At 45.8% G+C, this 12,076-nt stretch overlaps 1 long non-coding RNA gene across 1 annotated transcript; it reads right to left on the reverse strand.

Annotated features, from left to right (window-relative positions):
* Window positions 1-887: 887 nt before the first annotated feature.
* Window positions 888-6,741, reverse strand: LOC106613632 (uncharacterized). Its single transcript, XR_001330530.3, has 2 exons — window positions 6,608-6,741; window positions 888-1,791 (listed from the first exon to the last, which is right to left on the reverse strand). It is a non-coding gene; the product is annotated as an uncharacterized LOC106613632 (long non-coding RNA).
* Window positions 6,742-12,076: the final 5,335 nt, after the last annotated feature.

The following is a 12,076-nucleotide window of genomic DNA, read 5'->3' on the forward strand; positions in this document are numbered from 1 at the left end:
AAGCCTAAGATCACCATGCGCAATGGTAAGTGTCGGCTGGAGTGGTGTAAAGGTTGCCGCCATTGGAGTCTGGAGCAGTGGAAACGCGTTCTCTAGAGTGATGAATCACGCTTCACCATCTGGCAGTCTTGACGGACGAATCTGGGGTTGGCAGATGCCAGGAGAATGCTATCTGCACAAATGCATAGTGCCAACTGTTAGGTTTGGCAGAGGAGGAATAATGGTCTGGGGCTGTTTTGCATGGTTTGGGCTAGGCCCCTTAGTTCCAGTGAAGGGAAATCTTAATGCTACAGCATACAATGACACTCCAGACAATTCTGTGCTTCCAACTTTGTGGCAACAATTTGGGGAAGGCCCTTTCCTGGTTCAGCATGTCAATGCTTCCGTGCACAAAGCGAGGTCCTTACAGAAATGGTTTGTTGAGATCGGTGTGAAAGAACTTGATTGGCCTGCACAGAGCACTGACCTCAACCCCATCGAACACCTTTGGGATGATTTGGAACGCCGACTGCGAGCCAGGCCTAATCGCCCAGCATCAGTGTCCAACCTCACTAATGCTGTTGTGGCTGGATGGAAGCAAGTTGTGACTTTCCTTGTCTGTCAGTGTTTTGGTACTTGTTTGTGTGTTGTAGACCCAGGAAGAGTAGCTACTGCCTCGGCAAAAGCTAATGGGGATCCAAATAAAGAAATTAAAACCAAGAGGACTGCATTCAAATATAATTACAGTAGGCTCTATAGGCCTATTTCAATCATATTGAAATACCTTTCATGTTCAATAAATTGAGTTATATTTTGCTACTTGTAGGCTACTGTCTAATTTGTCTCAATATATTTCATGATGTGTAGTCTTACATGTGCGCAATGTAAAAAAAAAAAAAAAAAGAAAGTTATTTTTTGAATTTTTATTGGGTAAGCATTAAAATAAGCCGCCTCAATATTTGCAGCCGTAGGTGCCTTACCGGAAAAAAAAAACAGGCTTCTGGTAAACAGTTGTGGCAAACCTTTTCTCAATTTGTTGTAAATTTGCAGCAAACTCATATTTTCACATGCAAATGAGTTTTGTGGCAAACTGTTGTGGTAAATTTGCGGCAAGCTCATATTTTCACATGTAAATGAGTTTTTTTGGCAAACTGTTGCGGTAAATTTGCGGCAACGTGTGAACTACTGCCAAACAATTCTGGTAAACTTGTGGTGAACATTCTACTGTTTGATGCAAATTTGTCGCAAACTAACAATCAATATGCAAATCAGATCATGTTTGTGGTTAATGTGTGTTAACAACATTGAAATGTTTTATCTACATAAACCAAATCACATATGACTTTAAATGAACTTCTCAGAGAAAAAACCAAACACAAAATGTTTAAATATATTAAACACGTATTCAATGTCTTAACAAATAAAATAAATCCAAGATAACTTGAAATCATCATCATGGTAAGGAAGAAAAGAGCAAAGACTGGATATTTCCCAAATAAATGGTCTAATCTTTATGAAGCTACACCATTTTACATGAAAGAAATGTGAACAATATGGGGATGTTGACCTTAGGATGTTTAAAGGGACAACTACAGAGTTATTTACATGAGACGAGTGATAACTGAGCAGTAGATTTCAACCAAGTTTAAAAGATAACTAACAGTGACCAGGTCGCCAGGTGCACGGCGTTTCCTCCGACACATTGGTGTGGCTGGCTTCCGGGTTTGATGTGCATTGTGTCAAGAAGCAGTGTGGCTTGGTTGGGTTGTGTTTCGGAGGACGCATGGCTCTCGACCTTCGCCTCTCCCGAGTCTGTATGGGAGTTGCAAGCGATGAGACAAGACTGTAACTACTACCACCAATTGGATACAACTGATATATATATATATACATTTTTTTTTAAAGATACATACATTTTTTTTTAAAGATAACTAACAAATGTGAAATAATTCAAACAAAAACTCAATGAAACCCAGTTCAGAACTAGTGCCGAAACAATCAGAAAACACACAACAAAATGTGCATACTGATAACATTTTGGGTCATTTCGATAACCCAGCACTGGGTCAAGATTGGCAAAACACAGCATTGGGTTAATTCAACCCAGTTGGGTATTTTTTTCTGTAATCCTTGGGTTATTTTCAGTGTAATCCTAATTTCAATTTTTCTTATATATTTTTGATTTCTCTACCATCCCACCCTCTTCCTTTTCCTACACACAATCAAGATACAATGTTGAATTTCAAATAATGAATTTGTATTGCCTGAATTTCAGAACATACAACACGTCAGAGCATTGTACATAGAAATTAAAACATGTATAGCAAATTGAAACAAAGCCCTATTGGCCTAGTATGTTATTTCATAAGATAGGATTGATTATTAAAATTCATTTATATTATTTCATGAACCAAACAGTCCAAACATCAGACTAAAGCCTCAGCTGAACATGATGTGCAAAGCATGCGTGCATGAGACAGTCTGTCTTAAGTGGTACCGGGGCCTCCCACTCCTTTCTATTCTGCTTAGAGCCAATTTGCGCTGTTCTGTTCTGTGAGTAGTACACAGCATTGTATGAGATCTTCCGTTTCTTTGCAATTTCTCACATGGAATAGCCTTCATTTCTCAGAACAAGAATAGACTGACGAGTTTCAGAAGAAAGTCTTTGTTTCTGGCCATTTTGAGCCTGTAATCAAACCCACAAATGCTGATGCTCTAGATACTCAACTAGTCTAAAGAAGGTCTGTTTTATTGCTTCTTTAATCAGAACAACAGTTTTCAGCTATGCTAACATAATTGCAAAAGGGTTTTCTAATGATCAATTAGGCTTTTAAAATGATAAACTTGGGTTAGCTAACACAACGTGCCATTGGAACACAGGAGTGATGTTTACTGATAATGGGCCTATGTACACATATGTAGATATTCCATAAAAAATCTGCCGTTTCCAGCTACAATAGTAATTTACAACATTAACAATATCTTCACTGTATTTCTGATTAATTTGATGTTATTTTAATGAACAAAAAAAATGTGCTTTTCTTTCAAAAATCATAGTCGCACACCTCATGTAGCCTAGCCCATAGGCCTATATGTTTTGTATCACAACTAAAGTTGCAAAATAACTTCTTAAAATTAAGCACATTAATCCACTTTATACGGGGTTTAGAGACTAACTGGCATCCATAAGTAGCGCATGAGTTTCAAGTTTGGGGACGATAATTCTCACCGTAAAAAATGCACCTTTTATAATAAAAGCATTACATGCATAATTGCATTTGGTGTCACTTTTGATAATGGTGTTTTCCTGCTAATGGAACATTTGCGCTTATAGCCTACTGCCATTTGTGCATTGCTGCACTAATAATTTGAAGAAATAGTTTAGCAACATTTTAAGCTAAATGTTCTGATCTGTTGCGTCAGCCACATTGCGTAAAAAAGTTGAATGCTAGTGGTTGTATTAATTTGGGATCTATTGCATCCCACAACTGTCCCAGACTGTTTGGAATATTTATTTCTCGTACAGAATAGAATAGGTCGACTTTTGTACAATGGGGGATCGTAGATTGATATAGGCTAGTGCTTCTGCTGTTTGTTAGGCCTACTCATCTTGTTGGCTGTCGAAAGTAAATGTGGACAGTTCTTCCAATATCTTCAATATCCACCTAGGTATTGCATAAGGACGCGCATAGTCTTCACTTGTAGCCTGTGAGAAAGATCCGATTACGTGATGGAGAGCCATGTGAGTGAGTGGCAGCACTCAGGGAGAAGGGCATAACGCAGCAATCCGGGCCAGGAGCACAACGGCCAATGGCCGCAAAAGGCATGGATTTTCTTTAGGGTGGATTATAGTGACAAAGGGGATGCAGTCGGGAAATTCGAGGCATTATCAAGTGCTTGTCAAATTGTGAATGAGAGACTAATGAAGTGTGTACAGCCTGGCAAAAAAACAAAGCTGAGCTCATGCCTTTCTAGCAACTTTTTTCAAATCATCATTGGAGTCACATCATGCAGCCTTACAGTGTATTAAATATCAAAACATATAGCCCAACGTTTGTAGAACAGCTAACGTTACATTAATAACTCTAAATTAAGCAAATAGAATTAGCTATTTATGTGTTAACCTCTCAACACAGAATAGCTGCATGTGCGCACTCCCTCAAATCCTTTGGAGAAAATATTTATATTGTATTCTTCATACTATAAAATAATGCCATGGGATTATGAGCAAATCTTGTCTGCTAAAATAACTAATGTAGCCCACAGCCATTTGGCAAAGCCCAGACCTCAGGACAACTCAGAGTATGCTATTCTGTTCTTCTGAAATAGACTACATTTTTCTCATATCATGCTTCTTTAGACCGGTCTAAAATAAATAATGGATTTATTGGGAAGGTGTAGGCTATACTACATGGATTTATTACTTTTTAAAATGTAGATGTTCCAAAAGGTCTGCATCAGTGGCTTGTAGTGTGTGTGGAAGCCAGGAGATGCTAAATGTATTTATGTTAATTAACGGTAAATTACTGTGAGTCTGACAGTTACTGTATTTGCTTGACAATCACCGGCTGACGAAATTTCGTGACAACCACAGCCCTAGGCACGCCTTTTTCTTCATTCACAATTGGTGATTACATAATTATGCATCGTTTGCCTCCCCCCGCTCATCAACTCATCCATTCTCCCCATCATACTTTACTTCATTTATTTAATATGTTTTATGTATAAAATAATTTTTTGGTTAGGTTCAGTTTCAAGGCACTTATTGAGGTGATTATCAACTGGGCACAGCACAATCCACTGTTTCGAAAAGGAGTGGAGCAGGCCCTACTGTCAGGAGAAAGAGGGGCAAATGTGGATAACCATAAAAAAATGTACCTCATTAAACTGGTTATAACTCCAGTTTGTGATATTAAGATTCGAACAATGGCAGTGTGTCATAGACTTATTTAGGAAAAGTTAAGGACGGAGGGGGTGATGACTTTAAAAATGACAGAGCAATAAAAACGTTCAATTCATGAGCAGTCAAAATGACTGCTTTAGCAGTTCTAGTGTTAAGAGCACATTAATATTGCAATATGAAAGGAAAGGGGATATCTTATCAGTTGCACAACTCAATGCATTCAACCAAAATGTGTCTTCTGCATTGAACCCAACCCGTCTGAATCAGGGAGACACTCATGGCTCATCCATCGATTGATCTATTAATTCACAGGAACACAAACACTTATTCCTGTCACTTGTCGCACTACATACAAGACAAGATACTTATCCAGAAACTGTGGGTTTGCACAACCAAAGAATTTCTGCTCAGACTGTCAGAAACCGTCTCAGGGAAGCTCATCTGCGTGCTCATTGTTCTCACCAGGGTCTTGACCTGACTGCATATCGACTTCGTAGCCAACTTCAGTGGGCAAATGCTCCCCTTCAATGGCCACTGGCATGCAGGATAAGTGTGCTCATCACAGATGAATCCTGGTTTCAACTGTACTGGGCAGATGGCAGATAGTGTGTATGACGTCGTGTGGTGCCCCATGGTGGCGGTTGGGGTTATGGTATGAGCAGGCATAAGCTACGGACAACAAACACAATTGCATTTTATCGATGGCAATTTGAATGCACAGAGATACCGTGACGAGATCCTGAGACACATTGTCGTGCCCTTTATCCGCCGCCAACACCTCATGTTTCAGCATGATAATGCATGGCCCCATGTCGCAAGGATCTGTACACAATTCTTCCACGGCCTGCATACTCACCAGACATGTCACCCATTGAGCATGTTTGGGATGCTCTGGATCGACGTGTACGACAGCGTATTCCAATTGCTGCCAATATCCAGCAACTTTACACAGCCATTAAAGAGGAATGTGACAAGGAGGCCACAAACAACAGCCTCATCAAAACATTCCACAGGCCACAATCAACAGCCTGATCAACTCTATGTGAAGATATCTCGCTGCATGAGGCAAATGGTTGTCACACCAAATACTGACTTGTTTTCTGATCCACGCCCCTACCTAAGTTATCTGTGACCAACAGATGCATATCTGTATCTCCAGTCATGTGAAATCCATAAATTAGGGACAAATGCATTTTTTTTTAATTGACTGATTTCCTTATATGAACTGTAACTCTGTAAAATCTTTGAAATTGTTGCCGTTGCGTTTATATTTTTGTTTTTGCCATTTACACATCAATATAAACACCCAATCGCTGTTTGATGCCTACATCTTCCATTCATTTGGGCCTGAGGCTCATAGGTTCATTTACACAACAATGTATTGGAGTGTGCAGTTATGCATAACATATTTTGGAATGCTGGTCTTTTGATTCAAGGTTTACAAATGGTATCATCTAATTTCCCTATCAATCTCTCTATGCCAATCCACTATTTAAATGTACAGGCTGCAAGTCAATGAAGGACTTTCTGGTCTTTTGGAATCTGGGTCGGAATGTCTTCCTGCCAATCTTGTACACTGGTGTTGAGAGGACTACTGGCAGAAGTCTTAAAGCGATGTCACCTTGTGTATCTGGAGAGAAGATGTTTAGGGAATAACTTGATTGTTTCAGACTAAAAATGAATGATCGTCTGAGGCACCACCAGCAGGGTGACTTCAAACTATACCTGCACTTCCTAGACAAGATCTTGGGCCTTGTTCTCTCGGCTGGCGAGGCAAAGTTTTTTGTCCTTGAAGACCGCGATCCAATTCACAGTGAGTTTCCCCGAGCAGTCTGGGTGTAAAATGGAGAAGTCCTGTGCAATCTGAAATAAAGCAGACAAACAATTACTTTTCCATTGCAGTTAATTGTTATTTTAGCTAACACCTAACTCTCGAAGTCCCCCTAACCTCATTCTGGAATGGCTCTTTGATGTTGTCGGCATAATGAAGGGGGCTGTGCTTACTGCTTGGCTCTCCTCTGTCTTTCTCACTCAAACACCCACACACAGAGCCACACTCAGCCTCCGAGCACCACCCCCTTCTATTATAATGTTTGGATTTTCAAATCCAAACAATGAGAGGTCTGAGACGTCTCAACCTCTGAGGAAAAAAAAACATTTGAGAGAACCAATCAAACCCTGTCTCACAATCTAGGAGTGAATATTGCATTAACAAACAGCCTCCTTTCCAGACAGGTGAGGTCAGCCCTCTCACATTTGACTCTGTTGTGAGCACAAAGTACTCAGTTAATTATTTTTAACAATCAGTTTTCAAAATACACAACCAATCTTTCAACATATACCTAGCAAGACCCGGCTACTGCTCAAGCTTGGTGTGTCCAGGGTCCTATGTATTAATATATGGGTCCTGAGGACCTCCTTTTGTGTATAAAAAAAGGTGGCGTTAACAGAATAGTGAAGTTTAAGTTATTTTTATTGTCCCAATTGGGAAATGTGTTGTGCAGTCATGGTTCAACAATTGAATCCTACAGACGAAGAACCATATATGTGACATTAAAAAAAAAAAGAGAGAGATATACATGAAAAATCATTATTGGACACCCTTTTTCTATAGTGAACCGGTTTCACAAGCTTTCCACGCGCTAATTAACAATCATTTTAAAAGATAGGCTCTCGTGGAATAACCGTTTATGTGCACCACTCAGAATGGACGGACAAGCGTACAACTTTTCTGCTGCTGATGAAAATCGCCGAAATGTGGGAAAAAAACGTAAAACAAAACTAAAAGAATGGAAAGACAGGCAAAGGAAGATCTTACGGGATGCGGGAAAACCCTATACAAATCGTAAGGGTCAAGAAATGCGGAAGAACCGTATATCAAACAATCAAACAATAGCTAGCTATAGAGTACAGTAACTAACATGTATGTTCTGGGTTGTCTAATTTGTAACTATAGAGAAAACATATTAGCTAAAGTTCGTCGGCTACTAATTTATACATTATCGTTACAAATGTTATTGCTAGATTCTAGAAGAAACATAGCTAGGTACTTTTTCTCCATCCACCAGATGATTCGACATGGCTACAGTAGCTAGCTAGTTATATGTAACGTTACACTCTATCCTGCAGGGAAGAGCGTGTTCCACGACGTGCAGAAAGGATTGTGGAAAGTTGACTGATGAGCGCAAGCTGCATCTGTTCAACAGTTTCTACACTGTCCCATACGAGAAACAACAAGCGTTGATTCTCTCCGGCTTAGAACAGGTTAGAAATAAGACAAAACGCCTATTATTATAATAGCTATATTGAACACTTGCATAGTTTAACTTTGACAGTAATGATACGTACATGAACTCTAAAAGTGCAGTGTTACACAATGGTGCAATACAAAGTCATTTTGTGTATAGGTTGGGAGTGTGTGAAAGATGGAGGTCCTGATCAAGCAATACCCTGAATGTGCTACAGTATTGTAATGACCTGACTAGATCATGAAGGAACAATTGTCCAGACAGAGGATGGAGTTCACGAATGGACGGTTTATTAACCCAACTTAACACAGGCTACTGTTTGGCCGTAGCCCACGCCAAATAAATGAAAGGTACATTACAAAACGAACCGTGACCTTCTCTTGTGAAGCCCAGACGTAAGAGAGAGAACAATGGCTTAACATGGTCTTAACTTCCAATGCTCCATCCCCCTGCCCAACCCCCCTTCACGCCACTCCGCCAACCACCAGGCTGCCCGGTATCCGAACATTCCAGGCAATCCCGTGATTGGCAGATAGCAGGTTGATTGGCATGACCCCGCGAACACTGGTAAGTATGACACAACCCACTAATAGCCTAACACATAACCCACAGCTGTCTGTGCGGGTTGCTACACAGCCCCCCCACCACAAAGTCCCTCGTCCCCGAGGGAACAAACAAAGTCTCTGAAGCGACCCGGAGGTCTCCTTTGCCTGCGTGGCCGTGATGGTCACAGAGTGTCCAGATGTGAAACAGGGGGCTCCATCCGTGGCAGGGAGCTGCCCCTCTGGGACCCAGGGGATGAAGGAAGGGATATGGGGGACAAGGAAGCGGGAACGGGGAATACAGTCCGTGGCACCGGGGAACCACGCGGTGACACAGGGAGGGAGACAGGGGGAGTGGGCCGTCTGGAGCCTTGTCGACGGCCCCTGGGGGTGGGTGCCTGGAGAATGTCCTTGCCAGAGAGGGGAATTGTGGGGGTCCCTGCGGTTTGGGGAGAAGCGGCCCCTCTGTATGGGGCTAACCTGTCCCGGTGCAGTGCCACCTTTCTCCCCCTGGAAGGAAGCTGCACCCGGTACACAACCTCCCCTACCCTCTCCAGGATGCTGCAGGGCCCCACCCAGTGACTGTCCAACTTGGGGCATCTGCCTTTTTTCCTTAGGGGGCTGTAGACCCAGACCAGCTCCCCAGCCACAAAGTGCCTTCCTCGGGTGTGCACGTCATAGTTCCTCTTCTGCCTCACACCTGCATTCACCAGCTGCTCTCTGGCGAAGTTGTGGGCTGTCTCCAGGCGGTCCTGGAGTCTCCGGGCATACTCCGGCCCCGGGGGAACATGAGGGCTATCCAGGGGACGACCAAACGCCATCTCCGCAGGGGTGCGGATCTCTCTCCCCAGCATGAGGAGGGCAGGCGTGCAGGAGGTGGAGTCTTGGACAGCGGAACGGCATGCCATGAGGACCATAGGTAGGTGCTTGTCCCAGTCACGCTGGTGTTTGGCAGAGACGATGGCCAGCTGCTGTCCAAGCGTTTTGTTGAAGCGCTCCACAAGGCCATCACTTTGAGGATGGAGAGGAGTAGTGCGGGTCTTGTGCATACCCAGCCTCTCACACATGGTGGCGAACACACGGGACTCAAAGTTTCTGCCTTGGTCGCTGTGGATGGACACCGCAGCTCCAAACCTGCTGAACATCCCCGCTGTCAGGGCGTCGACGATGGTCTCTGCCTCCTGGTCAGGCAGAGCATAGGCCTCAGGCCATTTTGTGAAATAGTCCATAGCTGTGAGCACCCAGCGGTTTCCACTGTCTGTGGTGGGGAACAGCCCAACTACATCCACTCCCACCCTCTCCATGGGAGCCCCCACTGGGAACTGTTGGAGCTGAGCATGAGAGCGGCCTGGGGGGCCCTTTCTCGCTGTGCAGTTGTCTCAGCGGCGGCAAAAGTCCTCCACATCCCTCTTGTGCTGCCCCCAGTAAAAGCCCTGACGGAGGCGGCGGAGTGTTTTTGTGACCCCAAAGTGTCCAGTCCCCACCCCCCCATGAGTACTCTGGAGCACCGCCTCCCGCAGTGCTTTTGGGACCACCACCTGCCACCTCTCCTCTCCCGTAGCTGACTCCTTCCATGCCCGCTGTAGCACGCCATCAGCCAGCCGCAGTCTCTCAAACTTTGACCACAACCCTTTGGTCGCGAGTGAGAGCGCTGTCACCTCTTCCCATGGTGGCCTCACTTGTGCCTCTACCCACTGTAGCACTGGCTGTAGGTCTGTGTCCCGTCCCTGCTGCTGCCCCCATTCAGCCACGTCGACAGTCTGCAGCTCACTGCAGACAGGGCCGCTCACCCGACACACTGTGGCACAGACCCCCTCCTCTGCACTCAGCGCTCTCTCCCGTCCCTCTCTCTGTTCACAGTGGCGGCAGCCATCCGCAGTACAGGGCCGACGGGACATGGCGTCGGCGTTGGAGTGGCGTGCCACCTGCCCCTCTGGTTCTCTGAACGACATGAGCCACTGGAGAGCAGAGTGGTCAGTCCTCACAGTAAATGGCAGGCCACCCAGGTAGTACTTGAAGTGTTTGATGGAAGCCACAACAGCCAAGAGCTCCCGCCGGGTGACACAGTAGCGGCGCTCATGTTTGTTAAATGTTCTGCTGAAGTACGCCACCACTCTCTCCCCCTCTGGCCCCACCTGGGCCAGCACCCCACCCATGCCCACATTGCTCGCGTCTGTGTCCAGGATAAAGGGCAAGGTGAGGTCAGGGGGGGCGAGCACAGGGGCCTCGATCAGTGCACATTTGAGGGTGTTGAAGGCCTCCTCACACTCCCCTGTCCAAGTGAAGGCCTTGTCCTTCGGCAGCAGGCGGTTCAGGGGAGCAGCGACGCTTGAGAAGCCCCGTACAAACCTCCTGTAGTACGAGGCCAGGCCCAGGAAGCTCTTCAGCTGACGCTGGTCGGTGGGGGTGGGCCAGTCCCCACCTTATCCTCCATGGTGCTGATCCCCTCCTTCCCCACTCGGTGGCCCAGGAAGGACACCTCTCTCCTCATGAAGTGGCACTTCTCGGGGTGGAGCTTCAGACCTGCAGCAGCCACCCGCTCCAGCACACTCCGTAGCGCCACCAGAGCTGACTGGAAGGAGCTGCCATGGGCCAGGATGTCATCGAGGTATACCAGACACTGCTGTCGGGGGATGCCATCCAGCACCCTGTCCATCAAACGCTCAAAAGTAGCTGGAGCGTTGCACAGGCCGAAGCACAGGACCTTGAACTGCCAGTGTCCTCTGTTAGTGGAGAACGCAGTTTTGGCTCTGGCCTCTGGGGAGAGGGGCACCTGCCAGTAGCCACTGCGGAGGTCTAGTGAGGAGAACCAGGAGGACCCCCTAACCAGGTCCAGCGACTCATCGATACGTGGTATGGGGTATGAGTCCTTCCTGGTTACCTCATTCAGCCGCCTGTAGTCCGCACAGAACCTCAGCTTGCCCCCCTTCTTAGGAACCATGACAACCGGCGCCGCCCAGGGGCTGTCTGAGGGCTCGATGAAGTCTGCCCGCTGCATCTCCAACACAGCCTTGTCTGCCGCCTCCTGGCGTGCCAGCGGGATACGGCGGGGACGCATCTTGATGGGTCGAGCATCACCTGTGTCGATCTCATGCTGCACCAGATGAGTCTGACCCACCTCTCCCTCACTCAGCGCAAAGCTGTCTCTGAATTAAACAGCAACTGCCACAACCGTTCCTGCTGCTCAGGGTCAAGACCAACACAGTTCCTCCCCCATATCTCCCTCACTGCAGACAGTGTCCTCTCCTCTCCCATCTGGGGTAGCTGGGCTGGGGGGGTGCGGCCCGGGCTCACGGAGGGCTGTGTCGTGGGGGTAGCTGGGGGAATGTAACACACAGCCGTAGGTGACAGGGGGGCTGGGGAAAAGTCACACACAGATGTGGAGGAGGGGGGGGCAGCCATGA

Source organism: Salmo salar, chromosome 10, assembly GCF_965601325.2.
Source record: "Salmo salar chromosome 10, fSalSal1, whole genome shotgun sequence".
Taxonomy (NCBI): domain Eukaryota; kingdom Metazoa; phylum Chordata; class Actinopteri; order Salmoniformes; family Salmonidae; genus Salmo; species Salmo salar.